Source organism: Ovis aries, chromosome 7, assembly GCF_016772045.2.
Source record: "Ovis aries strain OAR_USU_Benz2616 breed Rambouillet chromosome 7, ARS-UI_Ramb_v3.0, whole genome shotgun sequence".
In the NCBI taxonomy this organism is placed as follows: Eukaryota; Metazoa; Chordata; class Mammalia; order Artiodactyla; family Bovidae; genus Ovis; species Ovis aries.
Window position 1 is genome coordinate 83,238,960 of NC_056060.1, and position 18,692 is coordinate 83,257,651.

Here is an 18,692-nt window from a genome sequence, read left to right on the forward strand (position 1 = left end):
GAGGGGAGGGCCTTGAGGGTCCTGCAGCTCCACTGCCTCCTGGGGACAAGCTCAAGGCCACAGACTGACCATGGCAAGGCAGCAGCCAGGGCCTTGGGAGAGCTACCAGGAGGCAGCAACATCTCCCAGGGTGCTCTGGGACTCTCCCCTAGTCCCACCACCTCACCCTACTGGTTAGTGTTCAAGACGGCTCATTTGGTTGTGTAACCTCCAAACTTGGCACAAAGGCACCTGCCAAGGGGGCAAGCTGGGGCTGAGACCCAGCCGAGCCCCTGCAGTCAAGCTGGGATCAGGGGTGACAAAGGCCATATGGGGTTCCCTTCTCCTCTGAAGCCAGGCCTCAGCCCACTGGGCAGCCAAGCAGGTCCTCTCACATCTCGGTCCAGACAATGGCCTCCCCAACAGAGCCAGCGGGAGTGTTTTTTTCAGCCAGTGCCTCCTCTGACACTCCACGCACATCTCAGACAGGAAATGGAGAAAACAGGAGTCACTTCCAACTGTGCAGCTACAGGGTCGGGAGCCCCACCAGGCCCTTGCAGAGTTGAGGCCCAAGGCTACACTGCCGTCCCTGCATGCATATAGGTGAGGCCCCAGAAGGGTGTGTGTGCAGTCCTAACCCCACCCCTGGGAGGAGCTGCTGGGTGGGACTGTGGCAGCCACAGTCTTCCCCAAAGGAGCAGGGAACCTGTTTGGCAACCTGGGCTGGCAGGAGACAGGATGCAGCCCAGTAGCTGGTCAGTCCCCACCCACCCTCTTCCACTGCCAAACAGCTCCTGGCATCTTGAGCAAAGAACAGCATAGCTGTGATACTGAGGGGAGGTGGATTTCTAGAACACAAGTCCTGAAGGCTTCTCCCTGACAAGGCATGACCAACATGCTCCCAGTGTTCCTATGTTTGCTTTGTAGCTTGATTTAAAAGCAACAACAGCATTGAAACATGTATAATATTCTATATGAAACAAATCGCCAGCCCAGGATCAATGCATGATACAGGATGCTTGGGGCCGGTGCACTGGGATGACCTAGAGGGATGGTATGGGGAGGGAGGTGAAGGGGGGGGTTCAGGATGGGGAACACATGTACACCCGTGGCAGACTCATGTTGATGTATGGCAAAACCAATACAATATTGTAAAGTAAAAAAAATAAAAGCAACAACAAACAACACAGGCCATTCTTTTTATCCTGCTACTGAAGAGAAGGCATCCAGACCAGTATTTTATAATTTAGGTATGTTTTTATTACTTGCATGCAAGTTATAACTTACACCTAGACTGTGCATATATTTTTGAAGGCTTTTTCTTTCTTCGGAGAGGGTTGGTTTCATTTTTTTGTTGTTTTGTTTGCCTCTCTGGGAAGTTGGTGAGGGTGAGAGCTACATGGCCCACCTCTTGCCCACGCTAAGATTCAGATCCAGAGTCACTCAAGTCTAGAAGGAAGGGGAGGGGAGGGAGCTCGGGAAGCACCCCCTCCCCCGCCCCGCCCCGCCCCCGCCAAGAATACATCTGCAGGTCCTAGCTGACCTCGGCATCAGAACCTAGACGCCCCAGGTCACCGTGAGCAGCCTGGGGAGTTCTCAGGAAACCAGCCGAGGGGCGCAGAGGCGGGCTGGCTGGGCTAGGGGCAGGCTCCCGCGTGAAGCCCTGGCTACACCCAGCGACGGCCCGGGCCGCGGAGAGGCGGCAGTGCTATCGCTCCTCTGCAGGCTTCCGCAGCTCCCTTCCCCTCCCAGAGCGGCTGTGACTCACTCCAGCCCCCCTGCTGCCTTTCACTTTCACCCAGCACCCAGAAGGGGAGGAACTTCCTCCTCCATTTCCTTCCCCAGCTCCCGGCCCTGCTGTGAGTGAGAGCGGCTCTCGGAGCGGCATCCCCTTTGTCTCGTGTGTGTAAGCTGGGGGAGGGCGAGAGTCACCCTGGCGCCCCCTCACCCACCCCCCTGCCACACCCCGGGAGGATTTGGGAGGCCGCGAGCGCCGAGGCCACAGAAACCACCTTCTAAACAAACTCCTTTCTCTTGCTTTTAAACTCTCACGCCCTGACAGCCAAGCCAACACATAGAGCAGAGAGAGACCCAAAAGCCAGCCCCCAGACCGAAAACAAGCCTGGGCGCCAGGGTGAAGCTGCAGGGTGGGACTGTCCCGGCCACAGGAGTTGGCTCCGCCTCTCCAATCAGAATGAAACACTACAAGACAGAGGAAGGAAGGACATGCTGTGTGTGTATGTGTGTGTGTTCACGCACACGTGTGTGCGTGTACATGTGAGTGTGTGTGTGTACATGTGAGTGTGTGTGTAAGGGGGGGTATGAGGGGGAGTTGGTAGGTCCACGTGCCTCCAGGGAGCAGGGACCCTCCCCTCCCGTGACAGAGCAGACACACAACACCCCCCACCCCATCCCAGCCCTACAGCCTGGTGAGCCGCAGCACAGGCTTGGGGCTTGGAGGAAGGGAAAGCCCACGTGGCCCATGGGCCCGGGTGCACGTGCGAGTGTGTGCCTGATGGAGGTGCCCAGGCACCGCCGCTCAGTGCAGAGGGGTTGGGGTTGGGGTTGGGGAGGTCAGGGCGGAGTCTGAGAAAGGGCATCCGAGGCAGGGCTGCTTCTGCTCCAGTCCCACGCTGGCTCAGCCACAGATGTTTGGTCAGGCCTGGTCTGCCACCCACCCTCTACCCTGCCCATCAGGGAGGGCCTTGGCTCCTCACACCGCAGCAGGTTTCCAAAGCTGCTGGGCCAGGGACTGGTTGAGAAAAAAATCAAAGGGGCCAACTCTGGGGAGGCTGAAGCTTCTGCACCCCCCACTGGAACACTGCTAATAATGCTAAGAGCACAGATACCCAAGCCTGTGACCCTCAAAAAAAGATCATTGTCCGGGGGGATGGAGAAAAGAGTGGAAGACACCTGAGAAGCCCGGAGGTAGGAGGGGAAGACACACCAAGACAGCAGGGCAAGAAGTAGTAGTGGCGGCAGTAGTCAGTATTTATAATAATAAGAACGAGAGTGCACCGTGCCAGGCAGATCCTAAGTACTCTGCACATGTTTAATTCCCACAACAGCTTTATAAAGCAGCATGAAGCCAAAGCATGAAGCCCTGTTATTTAAACCTCTAATTTACAGGTGAGTTAGGCTCTGAAGGGCTAAATAACTTGCCAAAGGTCACACGGTAATGATCCTGCAGAGCCAGGGCTTGAACTCCAAGACCAAGCTCTCATTCCTCATTCCTAAGACATGCCGGGCTGGGCTTCCCTCATAACACTTGGTAAATCATCTGCCTGCAATGCAGGAGACGCAGGTTCAATTCCTGGGTTGGGAAGATCCCCTGGAGAAGGAAGTGGCAACCCACTCCAATATTCTTGCCTGGAGAATCCCATGGACAGAGAGGAGTCTGGCAGGCTACAGTCCATGGGATCACAAGAGTTGGACATGACTTAGTGACTACCACCACCAAGGCATACTGCTAAGACACCAGGGCCCTCTTTGCATACCACCCTCCCAGAGCACAGCAAGAATTGTCTGGGCACGGATCTCCCTCCTCATTGGTGCTGGGAAGCCCCTTAACTGAACAGCTGGCGGGGTAAACCTCTCCTATTTTGCCCTAGTACAGCTGAGGCCCTCAGACCTGCAGGAAGAGAAGGAAGGTGGGGTGGAGGGGCCCACACCACAGAGACACCAGCAGCCGTGGGAGGTCCACCCACAGGGAGGACCTGAGACTGTGCTGGTCACTTCCACCTCACTCTCAGAGCTGGACCCTCCAGCCCCTGCAAGCCCACCCCTGCCTCAGTTCTGGGGGCTACTGCTGGGGCTTCCAGCTCTGAGCTCACTCACACCTCACAGCCTGCAGCTCTGCCCAGGCCCAAGCCACATCCTCCCATTTCTTGGGCCCCAGCCCTCCTCCTCTGTCCCTCTGGTGGAAGTCAGCCTGGCCTTCCTCACAGTGAGGGAGACATAGGGAGCCATCCTTTCTGAAGGTTCCCACCCGATGCAACCCTGAGGTTGCAGGGAACAAGGTATAAGAAGGAACTCCTGCAGGCAGCTCACCCTTGGGACCAGCTGCAGGGCCTCTGACAAACGGATGCAGAAACACGGCAAAAGGAAACCCACAGACATCATGGGGCCCCAGACACTCACACCCACTCTATCAGTCTGTTTGACTGTCTGTCAAGGCTCTATGCGCTCTTGCCTTCCTCCGGGAGCCTCGCTGCTGCAACCAGTCCCTGACCACACCACAGACAGCCCTGGGCAGAAGACACAGCCAGCACCTGATCTCAACAGCCAGGGACCTCTGGGGCTTTCAGGAGGACCTACAGTGAGAAACACTTTCTCTCTACAGAGGAAAGCAGTGTGCACAAAGAAAAGAAAACAGCGCTGAACCTACACGTGTTCTGCGGACACATGAGGGAAGGTGCCGAAAAGGCTCTTGGGTGTTTTGCACTGGTGGTGACACCATGCTCTCCAAGGAAGGCAACTCGAACACACACTGCTCCCCACGTGCCATCAGCAGCCCAGCTGCATGTGGACATTGACTGGGAGAGGCCAGTGAGCCCTCAATGGCCATGGGGCTAGGCCATGGCCACTAAGGGGACAACCCTCAAGCTTGGGGCATTCGGTGCAGTCTTCAGAGAGCCGAGATTGCTATGAGTCAAAGTTACAGAGGCCGGGAAAGGGGTGCCCAGCCCAGTCCCAGTGGCCTTGGGGCCTCAGCTCTGGCCTGGGGATGATGGAAGGATCCCTCCACCTCAGGATGCTAATGCTCCAAGTTCCTGCTCTTACCTCTGCCACCTCTGGCCCCACAAACTCAGCACCAGGAAGAAGGGGAGTCAGAGCTCATGCATCTCCAACGTGAGGCAAACAAACCTAAATAAGGCACCCAACAAGGACCCAGATCCCTAGGCCAGCCAGCTCCATATCTAGCTATCTTAGGACAAAGTCTAAACTCCCCACCCGGCCCACAAGTCCCTGCAGACTTGGGCTTCTGCCATTTGTGTCAACACTCCATGCTGGAACCATCATTCAGAGTGGCTCCTGCTCCAAAACGTTGTTCCCACTTTGTTCCAGGTCTCTGACCAGGCGGTTCCCCTGCCCACTACACCTTTCCACCCTTTTCATCTGACCAAGTGCTGCTCATCCTGCAGGTCTGATAGACACTGCTTCCTCTGGGAAGTCTTCCCTCATCCCAAGTCGGAGCCAGGGGCTATACTCTGAGCCCATAATACCTCCTAAACGCCAAGGCTGGGCTCAGCCCACTGAATTCCAGATGCCTATTTCTTTGTCCCCCAGCAGACAACAAGCTCCAGGGAGCCAGAGTCAACAGATCATTGTACTTTGGTTCTCGGCTTGTACCTGCCTCTTAGGTTGCTCATTCAAGACTGCGCCCAAAGTGAGTCAGAGCCCTGCCTGGGCAGAGCCACTGTTCATGCCAGTGTGTCCACCCTGGGCTCCTGCCCAGCTCTGACTTCCAGTCCCTCTCTCTGATGTACATCAGAGCTCCTGAGCACATCACCCTGCGATGAAGTAAAGTCCAGCCTTATAACCCCATCAGTGGCCCCAGACCCCATCCACTAAGCTGAACACAAATCCTTTTCCAACTGTGGGCACCTAAGCTACTTGTCCCCTGACTCTCACTCACTGCCCCACATGCAGGTCAGGACGACTGAGAAAGTGCTAGCCCCCCACTGTTGTCCCTGGCCCATTCTTTTTTCCTGCAAGGCTTCCCACTCTTGCCTAGACCAAGACCAGGGACATGAGCCTGTGGATCTGTTTACCTCGTGTCCTGACATGGCTGGGCAGAGCCAATGTGTCTGGCTATGATGCCCAGGGCAGTGACAACAGGCCCTTTCCAGAGGAGCCTGGCATGGCCCAGCTGGCCCTTCAGCCCAGGCTCATATCCTGAAAAGTTCTCGCTCAGATATTCTGGGCCCATTGGCTGCAGGCAGACTGGGCAAATGGCCTGCAGCTGCCATCGTGGGCCAGCTAGAGTTGCCCAGGCCCTAGGTAGACCTTGCCTCTGGGCACAGTGTAATCATTTGCAGTGCTGTGTGCCCGTCTCTAACTGGAAGTTCACACCCAGGCTGAAGGGCCCCATTTTTCCAAGCCACTGGACACACAAGTCCTGTTCTCAGGAGGCATGCAAAACCAATAAGGAAGGAGACGCCAGCCACAGAGATGAGGACCTGCCTCCCACAAGTGTCAGTTCCCCTAGGGGTGTGAGAGAGCAGACCCATGATCTGCCTGTTCCCAGCCCAGAGAGAGTCCTCAGATTATCACTTCTCCAGACTGAACCTCAGCCTTGAAATGCAGAGGCCAGGCTGACAGGCCACCGTGTCACGACTCCCAGGGGTCCCAGCCATCAAGCTGGACAGGCTCAGAGGCTCGGCCAGAGTTCGAGATGCCTGCAGTTTGAGCTTGGACTATAACAATGCCAACACGGAGATGCTTTTAAAGGGATACAAGTGAGAGGAAATCCTCTGTCATGGGAGGCACCTGCTATGGGGCTCCATTCAGGCATCTCCCTTTATCGTCCCCTCCCCTTCTGCCCCCACAAACACCCCCAGGATGTCTGAGAAAGTCGGGACACCCAGATCCGTTTTACAGCAGGGAAGCTGAGGCAGAGAGAAAACTTCAAGGTCGAGGCAGAGCCTGGAAAGGACTGAGCTCCTGGTCCAGCTTTTGTCCACACTCGGGGTGGGGGGACTGGCCTGCTTCCCTCCTGGGCAAGGGCCACCAACGACCACAGGCAGCTCAGGAAATCCCCTTCTACAGCACTCGGGACTTCCGGGGAGGGGGGGCAGACGGGGGAAAGTGGAAGCTGGCAGGCTTGGGCTGTCTCCAGAAGAGACAAAGCAAGTGTCCCTGAAGCCAGCCCTTCAGTGACTGAGCCTCTGGAGAGGGCTTCATGGGGACTTCACAACTGTCTCTAGGCCCTACAGGGTTCACGCCACCAGAGGCTGCTCCAGCTCCACCCTCCCCTTCTGGAAGCGCCTGGCTCCTCTTCTGGAAGGGCCTTGCTTGCTGGCAGGTCTAGGGCAGGGCTCCCTGGAGTCTGTGCCTGAGCCCCAGTGCCAGATTCTGCCCCAGACTAACATACAGAGAAGGCCACTTGCAGGGACCTCCCTCATCGTGGCCCTGCCCTGCCTGCTCCCCCTCTCTTTCACACACACACCCTTCTGTAGCCCTGCAGGCCTGCCCACGGCCCCTTCATTCACTCAACAAGCATTTGGTGAAAACTGGCTATAAGCCAGGCTCTGAGGAGACACAGGAGATGAGGTACAGTCCCTACCCACACAGAGCTACCAGTCCAGTGGGGGAGAAGAACAGAAACACAAATAAATTATAATGCAAGGTAGCCTGTCCTGGGGCTCGAGATACATGCAGGGAATAGGTGACCCTGGGAAGAATTCCCTGACTTCGAACCTTGGCTGGAGCAGTTCACTCTGCCTGGAAGCCCTGCTGCCACCGGCCTCCCTTCAAAGCCTACCTCCTCCAGGCAGCCCTCCAGCACACACTGTTCTCGCCCTTTCTGAATCTGCGTGCTTTTACTCGGTGTTAACCACGAGTCCACAAGGCTTCTTCAGTTCCCTTCTGTTTCTGCAGCAAGGCTGGGAGAAGCAGGGCCTGGAGGCAACGTGGCCCAATGGAGAAGAAACGGTGAACTGGTTGTCAGGTAACCATGTCTGGTCTAGAACCCACCACTCATTGGTTTCTTCTGCCTTTGAGGAATTTAGGAGCGAGGGAGAGGGGACCAAGGCCTGTATCCAGGAATCACTTTTGTGACAAGCAACAGCCACAATACAGAGTAGCCACTAGCTCTGCTCATGTGTCCAGTGAGTGTGAGTATTGCTTACTTGTACAACCACCTATTCCTACCTGAGAAAGGAGAAAAGGTTAGCTCTGGAGAGTAACTTCTACCAGGCCACAGCCTGAGGTCCCAAGGGAAGAGCCAGGATTCTAACCCAAGCCTGCCATCAGGTCTCTGTCACACTCTGCTGTCGGCGCTGAGCAGTGGTTCTCAAACCACTGAGAGATCGGTTCATGGGTCTGGTAACCGGGTACAGGCTCCAGGTGGGGAAATCTGCAGTGCTTCCTGAGCAGCCCAGGGGGTGCCCGGGAGCTGGAGCAGAGGAAAGGCTAGAGGTCAGATCCTGGCCCAGGGCAGTTTCCAAGTACCTACTGCTTCTCACTCCCCTGGGAGCCACCAGCCAGGTCACCGTACCCTGCCCAGGAGGCATGAGGGGTCCCAGGAGCCGTAGGGCTGACTGTGGCTCTTACAGGGCCTAAGCCCCACCTGAGCTTTTACTACCTGGCAGACACTGTGCTGAGCACACCGTAGGCAACATCTTATTTAACCCTTACTCTTCTTTGTCCCATTTTACAGGTCTGGAATGATATCTATTTAACACAAAAGAAAATATTAATAGAGTAATAGAGGAACAACAAAAAAAGACATCAGACATGGTAATCAAACAGCAAAAATGGCAGACATATAATCTAATCTTTTCAATAATTATTTTAAAGGTAAACAGACTAAACACCCCAATTAAAAGGCACAGATTGGGGAAATAGAATAAAAACAAAACAAAACCATGATCCAACTGTTAACAAGAGACACACACTTTATATTCAAAGACACAAATAGGTTGAAAGTAAAAGGAAGGGGAAAAAAGTATACCATGCTAACAGTAACCAAAAGAGAGCTGGAATGGTTCAGCTAATATTAGACAAAAGTTTTAAGACAAAAACTCTTAGAGACAAAGGAGAATGTTTCATAATAATAAAAGTGTCTATCCATCAACAGGATATTACAAACGTATTTGTACCTAACAACCGGGCCCCCAAAACACACGAAGCAAAAACTTTCAAAACTGAATGGGAAAACAGACAATTCAACAATAATATTTGGAGCCTTCACTTTCAAGAGTGGATAGAACAAATAAACAAAAGATCAACAAGGAAACAGAAGACTTGAACACTATAAAGCAAACAGACCTAACAGATATCCATAGAACATTTCACCCAACAACAGGAGAATACATATTCTTCTCAAGGGGACACAGAGTATTCTCCTGGAAGGATCATAAATTAGGCCATGAAACAAGCCTCAATGAATCTGAAAGGGCTGAAGTCATACAAAGTGTGTTCTCCAATTGAAATGAGATAAAATCAGAAACCAAAAATAGAAGGAAATTTGGGGAATTTACAGGAAATGAAGGTTAGAAGTAACTTGTCAAGTTCTCACAGCTCAGAAAGGCCACCCCCTTACTGAGACCATATTCCCCACACCTTCTGCACAGCCCTAGGAAGCCACAGATCTCAGCCTTTTGCAAATGCCTGGGTAGCCCCTCTCCCAGCCACCACCCCAGACACACACTGAAACTGACCCCAGCCCCAAGCTTGATCCCAGAATCAAAACAAGCTGGGGAGGGAGAACCCTTTAGGGCTATTACAGCTTGTTAACCAGACCCCTTCTCCCTGGGAAAATGGTCACAAGCAAATATTTCACTCCCCCAGCCAATCTACCAAATGTCCAAAAGACAGATCTTTCCCCGAAAGAAGGACGCTAACATTTACCGAGGACTTCCCCCATGCCAGGCAGCTGACATATCCTAATTTACAAACACAGTCTCCCTACCCAGGCATCTCCTCATTGTCCCCATGCTACAGAAGGAAACTGAGGCTCGGTTATTAAGGTGGCAGAAGCAAGATTCAAAATCTTGTCATCCGCCTTTAAAGTCCCTGGTCTTTTCATCATAATTCCAGGTAAAAGTCTCAAATCATGTTGTGGGCTTCAGAAGGAATGCTACACATGAGAACCCCACAAAGCCAGCTGTAGACCCTCCACTTTCTCATGTTTCCTCATAGAACTGCTGCTTTTCCTAGGGCCATTTCCAAGTAGAACATAGTATATAAGACTCCCTCCCAAAAAATAATCCCAGCCCCGGTCTGCAGGAACAGTCTCCCTCAAAAAATAATCCCAGCCCCGGTCTGCAGGAACAGTCTCCCTCAAAAAATAATCCCAGCCCCGGTCTGCAGGAATAGTCTCCCTCAAAATCACGAGCATCTCAAGACCCTCTTCGAAGTTAGGAGAGCCCATAGTGCTTTGAGGTGGGAGGACTATGGGGATGAGTTGGGAGCTGCAGAGTCAGCAAGATCACCCTCTGGATTAAGGGTCTCCACACCACATGGAGAAAGGTGGCTTGTGCCTCTCTTCAGAGCCAACCACCAAAGCAGAGCAACAGCGGGGGAAGCTAAACAGATTTCAAATCTCAAGAGATGTCACAGTTCACTCGATTCAATTCCACAAAGAGCCCAGAAAAGGAAAGAAACTTGCCTGCAGATACACAGCCCGGACCAAGAATCAAGGACGCCAATAACAATACTTCATGCCACCATTTAGGAGGCCCCACCTTTTGGCAAGATATGAGGCAGGGCTTGGAGCCCAACATCGCAAAAATAAGGTTTCTATTTCACCATCATCACTACCTCCGACATTTCTAGAGGGCACTACTGTGTGCCAAGCATGGTGCTGAGCACCCTACACCCAGGAGCCCGTTAAATCCTCAAGATAAGGTGGGTATGACGACACTCTCCCTTCTCAGAGAGGCACCTGAAGAGCTGAGGTCACAGCAGTACAGAGGCTACGCCAGGACTGGAACCCAGAGCCCCGTCTGCAGGGCCGCAGGCTCAGTCTCCTGCTGGGGTGCGCCTCAGGCTCTTTGGGATGGATGGCAGCAGCTTCTGGGCTGTTTCCATCTTCTCCCTGGCTTCAGCTGGCCTGAAAACTGCTGTCATGTCCTGGAAGTGTGGCTGGTCAGGGAAGGTGAGTGAGCGAGGCCTGGGAGGCGAGTGGCTTTTGAAGATGAAGATTCTACTACTACTGGTGATTACCATCACTGGGCCAACTTGTAAAGCTCAACATCTTCAGTTTAAGAGGAAGCCACATCCCTCCCACACACTCCAGCCCCACACCCACGGTCGGCCAACAGCTCTTTAAAAATAAAGCCGTGACTTGCCTCAAATCCCCATGGGGGCCTGGGGTTCCTGCCCCCTCCCTCTGGCACCCTGAAATCTGGGTCAAGTCAGTCCATGCTTGGGTTCCTTACTAGTGCCAATGGCCCCCACCCAGGGCGCCGAGCATCAGCCCCGGCACCTCTCTGCATGGGACTCTCAGAAGGGTTTCTTTGCAAGAAGTGAAATCTCCAAATAAAGATTGTTCACCGTGCATCCTGAGTAAAGGAGACAGATGCTCAAGGCCACCCCAAAAACCATTGGTCCGAATCTTGATTTCATGGCTGATGGGACTGAAATCCCAAGAGGTAACGTGACTTGGCCAAGAACACACAGTCAGGATCCCCAGGGGATGTTCCCAGACTCAGTGCTCTCTCAGACCTGCCACTGCAGCCTCTCCTTCTTGGGAGGAAGGGGAGGCGGGTGTCTAGGTGTGTATCTTCATCGGCCCTGCTTATCCCGCCTGGCCCACCCTAGAAGGAACCAACACCTACCTGATGGCCTGGTGCGGGGGAGGGAAGGGAGTTTTGTTTTTTTTTTTAGGGGGCACCCTGCTGGTTTGGAGGATAAGAATGGGGACAATATGCAATATGGCTCTCCAGTACCTGTCAGTGATCAAGAAGCACAAAACCTTGCTGCCAGCAAGCATGCGGGCTCTCAGCATGGCTGCCCGGGGCCTCCCAGATGGGCTGCAGAGCAGGCACATGCCTCACTCGTCCAGCCGTCCAGTCAGTGTCATGGCCTTTCTCAGCCCCCGGTCAAGATGCAGGGCCTCTGCCAAAAGCTCACACATTCCTTGCGTTTCTCCGGGTCTCTGAGCAGCTGCTGCAGGCCCTTTTCTCCTGTGTTGATTTATTCTTTATTGTTCCTGAAATACACCCAGAGGCCTTTGGCACCCAGCACCGGCAGAGCATCCAGCCCAAGGCTCAAGTACACACCAACCGGGCTCTCTGGGACCTGGGCCAAGTCAGCTGGAACGATATAGCCAGGAAGGGGGGCCCAAGATCCCACCTAACCCCAACCTGTGGCCCCAGAGCTGTTCTCAGGACAAACAGTGGCTGGGATATTTGGGGAGGAGGAGATGCTTAGAAGGTCTCTGGGAGGCCTAAACTTACTTTCCACTCCTCTCATGCATGAGTGACTTCCCAGCAATCCACCACTGCCCACCCACCCCCAACACACACACAAACACACACAGAGCTGATCCCTATGTGTCTATAGACCTCCGCAGCAGGGCCTGGTGGCTCAGGCTGGGCTTCCGGCTGGCCTGTAAAGTTCAGAGAGAGAGGCCTCAGAGGGGTCTTCCCCACCCTTCCCTGCCCAAAATATTTCCCCTATCAGCCAGTCTAATGGTGCCTGAATTCCTACCATCAACACTTCATTCCAAGGGTCAAAGCATTGTTCCCTGTGCACGTGAAAACAACCAGGAGAGGTGTGGGAGCTGCCTGATAAAAAGACAGGGCTTTGGGGTCAAACAGAAAGTGTCCCAGCTTCTCCAATCACCTGCCTCTCTGTGGGCCTCAGTTTCCCTACCAGTAAATGGGCATAATATCTTTACCATGTATTACTGTAGGATTAAATGAGGGTTTTATATATATATATGTATATATATGAAGTGTCTGGCACAAAGTAAGAGCTCAATAAGTATGAATTCATTCGCCCTTGCTGGGCAGGGGCAGATCATTCATGATTCATCTTCAACACCTGGAGGGCAACAAAATGGCCTGACCCTTCCAGTTCCCCAGTCAGCTGAGAGCAGGACTGGCCAGGCGGAAGAGGAGGGGGACCAGGAGTCCTGGCAACAGCGCGGGGCTCTGCAGGCGTCTGGCCCAGGCGCCTAGGGGGAGCACTCAGCACAGGCCTCCCCAGACTTCCCCAGCTGTGTCAACAGGGCCCGCAGGGACACAGTGGGACAAGAGCCCCTGGATGACACCTGGCAGGGCTTCCAAGCACGTAATAGTGCCTCCACTCTCCTGGGCTCCCTCTCAAAGCAATAAAAGGGAAAGTGCCATCACCTGAGGGAGTCTTGGGAGGGGGGTGCAGTCAGCCACAGACAGTCTGGGCACGGAAGCCGGAGGCCCTTGGGGCCTGCAGGGAGCAAGGAGGCCTGCCCCAAGGCCACCACAGTGAGTGTCCCACAAGTAGAAGTGCCCGCCTGGTTATTTTTGGCAGCTCTTCTGCCCAAAGCCAGCAAGGAAAGGCAGCTGCTAGCAACATGGAAGGGCTGTTTATGCTCAAGTGTGCAAGCGCTGAGCAGGAATTAAAAAGAGCAGCAGCAGCCACCTAGCAGAAGGGCCTCTGCCCATGTCTTCCTCTCCTGACTGTCCTGTTCCGGCCAATCTGCATGCTGCAGAGCGCACAGAGCGTGGGTACTTCTGCTTTCAGTCAGATCCAGTCTCCCAACCGCAAAACTCACTCACACATACACACACAGACAAATAAATAACTATGGAGCCAGCCGAAGACGGGGCCACACCCAGGAGCCGAGACAGTATTCCTCTGGGCTCTTCCTGCACTGAAGCGGCCCTTCCCCATTTCTAAACTGGGAGGGGCAGGGTAGTGGACCAGGGACAGGACACAGGAGCCTATCCCCCTTCCTAAAGCGAAAGTGGGGACAGTCCGTGGAACCTCAAGGAACTCGCTGCTTTCCAGCTTCCCTCTCTGAACATGAAGGACTGTCTCAAAGTGTTTTTCCAGCTCTGGGATGACTCCTGGAAGCTGGGGAGCCCAGAACAATGATCCAGGGCTGGCTGGGGGGGTCAGACAGAGCCAGGTCAGGTAGGAAAAAGGATCCGAGGCCAGCCAGGTGTGCCCCATGAGCTGCCAGCAGGCTGGGAAGAAGAGGAGAAGGTGGAGGAAAAGCGGGAGGAAGGCAGAGGGAGGCCAGCCCACACGCACTCTTGGGACTCTGAGTTATTACTCTGACTGTTTCTAAGCTCCTTTCTGAGCTCCAGGGCCTTCCCCTCCAAACAGCTGGCAAATTCTGGCAACAGAAGGCTGGCTTAGGGCCTCTGTCCACCCGGGTGCTGGAAAAAGCTAGGAATCGAAATCCCTCACCATTTGCCTTTCTCTCTTGACCCCACCTCCCCGGAGGAGATGGGTGGCCTTCCAGAGGGAAACCTCTTCTGGCTGCAAGCCTATTTATTGTACTTCCCTCTCTCCAAGCTTAGACCTGGACAAACCTGCCCTGGCTGCTCCCCTCCTCCGTTCCTGAGACTCCTGGAGAAAGAAGCATTGCCTAGAAAAAAATAGCTCTCACCGCGAGCTCCCTGTGGCTGGAGAGAAAGGCAGAGGGTACAGGGAGCGCCTTCCGCCTGGCCATAGTACCAGGCTCTATTCCAGGAAGAGCACAATCAACAACCACTGCCAGGGACGCCTCCGGCCTCCAGCTCCCTGTCCTCCCCACCCGTCCCCGAAAACCACAGCTAGCAAGTCCAGTCCCTCAGGAAGCCCCCGACCCTCACCCCTGCAGAACCCCAGCTCTCTTCCCACACGTGGCAACTTTCTTCTTATATAATAATACCTTGGTGGCCCTCCCACACATACCCTCCCACTCTGCCTCTGCTACTTCAATTGCTGAAAGACCCAAGGCACTCTTAGGAGCAACTCCCACCCCAGGCTCCACCCCAAACCTCCACTGAGGTCACACTGAGAGGCTTCAGGTGAAGCAAAGACAAGGGGACTTTTTCCCTGACTGAGAAAGCAGCCTTCCTCCCACCCACGTGAGCAGTTCCGCCTGAGGCCTGGGCGTGTAGGTTCCTGAGAGCAGTCTGATCTCTGGGAAGTTGAGCCCTTAACCATCGGCTGCAGGAACACAACCCCTTGCAAAAGGACCCAGGCAGCAGGGTCTGGGCTGGTCTAGGCAGGAGTGTATCATGCAGTTCCGCCCAAGGCTTAGGAAATTCGAACAGGAGTTTTATTTCCACAAGCCCCAGTGGCCTGGAATCTGGGCACCCTCCTATCACAAGCAGCACACCTTTCCTATCCCCCTCCCTGGAAAGAGCAAAAGGCACACAGGAGCTGGCTGCGGGAGGAAGTGGTGAGATGCTAGCTGTCATCTGTTGAGTACCTGCTACAGGTCAGTCACTTTGCATGCATGATCTTGTTCAACCTTCACAGCAACCCCATGAGGAATTATTATTCTCCCTATTTTATAGGTGGGGAAACTGAGGTCCAGGAAGGTAATCAACGCTGAGCCACACGGCAAGCAGGGAAGCTGAAGAACAAACCCAGGTCGGCCGGGGCCTCGTTCACTTGTGCCTTCCAGGCTTCCTTCAGAATCACTGTCCAGCTACTGTCCACACGCCATCCAGGAGTGGTGCTCGGAGTGTGGGGACGGAAGTAGGTGTGGACAAGTTTTGCCTGATGGCTCTGGAATCTGAACTGCTACTGCCCTGCTAACTGTTATTGTTCCCAGGTATGTGACCGTGAGGGCCCTATAAGTGTGCGTGTTGTTAGGGGTGGAAGGAAGGTGATCTGGATTCCAAAGAGCAGTTTCCAACACCGAACTTATGCTGTAATGCTTCTGATTCATAAAATGAGCTCACAGTCTCACGGTATCCTGAATGTTGCTTTGAATGCAAATGCAGATCCCGTAAGTAAGAACTGGGGATTTCAGCACACTCCACCCAGCTTCAGCCCAACTCGAAGTTTAGTTCAGCCCCATCCAGGCACGGTGATCCCATGCAGAAGCTACTCTTCCAATGGAACTCAACCCCTGGCTGCATTTTCTGGAGCCTCTGGAGGGTCCAAGAAGGATGAAGGCCCAGGCTGCTTCTATACTAATGCATGCACACACAGGAAGGGTGCCAACTGGCATGGCCAAAGGAAATGGCCAGGTTAGCAGATTCCCAGGCAGGAGGCTCCAGTACCCTTTCATTCCGAGGTCCCTTTGGGGTCAGAATTACTGGGACACACTCTCCAGAAGGCCAGCCATTGGGTAGTGCCAGAAGACTGGGTTCACCAATATCCGAATCACACATGGACCAACTCCCTTGAAACCAATGGCACAGTATGAATTCCAGCAGCCGGACTCATTGGGCCCTCCACATGCTACGTTTACAGTTTTTGGATGGAGATCTTTCATTCCCTTGTTTAGCTAAATACTAGATGTTGGACACTATGGGAACAACATAGAGCATATACTAGAGCGAGCTATGGTAATGCTGAAATGAGCTTTCAACATTTGATGTATAGATATTAACCTGCAAAATCCTCACTGCAGTTCTATGAAGGTATAGAAACTAGCTCCCAATCTGTGTTTTGACCACCACCCTACAGTAGGTACACAAATGACTATATAAGGAGTATTCAGAAGAAGGCTGAGGCTTCTCCAAAGAAATGGCTTTTGAAACAGGATTACAAGGATAAGCCGGAGTCTCCCCGCTACTTGTGGTCATCCTCTGCACCAGGAGCAAGGGCTCCTTCTGTGAGACCCAACTGCATCAGAGGGGTTGTCAAAGCCAAGATTCCTAGACTGATCCCACTCCCCATTCCAGTATATTCTGCTCTGTGTACCCCCCTCCCCCAATCCTTCTTCCATTCAGCAGGCCCAAAGGCCTTGGCTCCACTGGGCAGCCCTTCTGAGTTCCCCTACCACAGGAGGCCTTCAGCTGAAATCTGTAACTGCATATTGCCTTTTTATTTTTCTCCATTTATTAAAAGCAGTGGCCCACAGGGCTAAACACTCAAGCTATTTTTAAATTCCACATTTAAAAGCTGAACTCTTATCCCCACAAGCACTCCAGGGCACTCTTTCCAGTTGAGGGGGGTGGGAGGGTGGGAGGTGAGGGGCTGACAGAGCCAGGAAAAGAGTGGGTTCTCTGGGATGCTTGGAGAGGCCACAGTGGCAGCAGTCAGGTCTTCCCAGAGCGAGCTTCGTGGCTGGTAGAGCGGGAGGAGAAGGAACCCTCCAGGTTCTTCACCCCTCTGGCCCCTGGGAGCTACTCAGACCAGAGTAACCTGCCAGAGGCCAATCCAATTAGAGAGGAGACTGGGCCAGAGACATTCGATGAGATGGTTTATCACAGTAATTGAATGTTTACACTCCTATTATTCACTGTCCAGAGCCGTAGGAAAAAAAAAAAAAAGGATCCATAAATTTCCAACCAGGGATGGCTTCTCCTTTCCCCTTCCTCCTGAAGCCTTCTAACCACCTATGAAAATGGTACATTTCTCTGACTCAAAAGCGGCACGTGCACACCATCACTGGGAGGTTCTGGAGCAAAACAGATGATTTCCTTGCCTCAGCCGGGGCCCCCACAAGGAAAGAGAGGTTTCTCCGCAGAGCTGCGGTTCATCCTCCTTCATCAAGGCTCCAGCCTCAGTCCTGGAGCTGCAGGGCCCAGCAGAGGCCAGACCTCCAGGAGGCCACCAGGCAGGCTCCCCCTGCTGGAGCAAGCCAGACCTCCCCTCCCCCCTCTTCCCCGCCCGGGTCACCACTGCCAACAGGGATCCCCTGCACACACGTGCCTAGGTGGCCTCCATAATCAATCAAGGCCAGCCAGCTCTCGCCCAGCCCACCGTCCCCTGAGCAAGACTCCACAGGCTGGCACCCAGGTCCCGGTGGGATGGTGGAAGCAGGAAGTAGCCACTAAAGTTTGTGACCGACAAAGTTTTAAATGGGGGAGAGGAACTTCCCCTTTCATCCTTCCAGCAGCTCACTCTGGAGGCTGGGCTGGAATACCCAGGGTACCCCCCCGACCCCGAGCCCCGCTTAGACTGGCAGGTACCTTCTCCAGGCCTGGCTTCCTGAGGCTTCCTTGGGGCTGAGGCTTAAAAGCCCCAGGTCCTTAAATCCAGAAGCCTGGGTGGGGGGCCCTGGAGATGCAACCCCTCCTGCATGAGTTAAATGAAAGACTGGTGTGACCACCTTCACCAAGCCGGCCATACGCAGGGTCCAGAAAAAGACCCGGGCTCCCAAGCTCCGCACAGGAACCATCAAACGCACCACCACCAGGTGAGGCAGCGGGAGGGCTCCGCAGGCCCGAACGGCGCGGGGCGCGCGGGGGCGACCGCGGGGTAACAGGTCCGAGGTGCGCCAGCAGGGCCGGGGTGAGGCCGCTCCGCCTGCCCGCAACGCTCCAGCTTAGGCCTCTGCTGCACTAGCTCCGGTTCCCCACCACCTCCGTCCCCAAAACTCCGGGCGCGGGCGCAGTTTCCACGTCCACTCTCCGGTGCAAGGGGAAAGGCTCTCGCGCCAAGTTCCCGCAGCTCGCGAGCCACCCCCACCCCACCCCCCGCCTCCCGGAACTCGGCTAGGTCATGCAAGCGAGTCCCGTAGGACACCACGTTTCGCTCAGGCAGAGGAGCAGCCGTATTTCTGAGCCTGCCGCGGCCGCCACCGTGTGCCCGGCGGCTTGGGAGGGTTTTCCTGCCGGGGCCGCGCCCGGGTGGGCGGGGGCCGCGCGCGAACTGCGTAGCTGCACAAACACCGCGGGTCAGCGCTGCACACGCCTCTGCGGGCCCAGGGGGTGCGGGCCGCGGTGGGGCGGCAGACGCATGTACACGCGCGCGCTTCCCCCGCCGCCCGGGCCGCAGAAGTTGCCGCCGCCCGGCGCCCGCGCTCCGGGCCGCGCCTGCAGACCTGCAGCCCGCGCGCCCAGCAGCCGCCTCTGCTCGCGCGCAGCCCGGGGTCCCTTGGCCGTCGCCGCCGCCAGGGCGGGCTCTGCGCCGAGCCGCGTGCAGGCCTCGGCCGCCGG

General features: G+C 54.8%; 1 protein-coding gene across 5 annotated transcripts in view; it reads right to left on the reverse strand.

Moving 5' to 3' along the window:
- The window catches only part of MIDEAS (mitotic deacetylase associated SANT domain protein), a 68,452-nt gene that overhangs the window by 21,989 nt on the left and 27,771 nt on the right, over nucleotides 1-18,692 (reverse strand). The window contains exon 1 of one of the 5 annotated variants that reach the window (XM_060418291.1): nucleotides 1,267-18,557. The exons of the other annotated variants lie outside the window; for them this stretch is intronic. The gene's annotated coding sequence lies outside the window, so the exon portion shown is untranslated. Of the gene's footprint in view, nucleotides 1-1,266; nucleotides 18,558-18,692 lie in introns of those variants that run through there. 5 annotated transcript variants of the gene reach the window in all.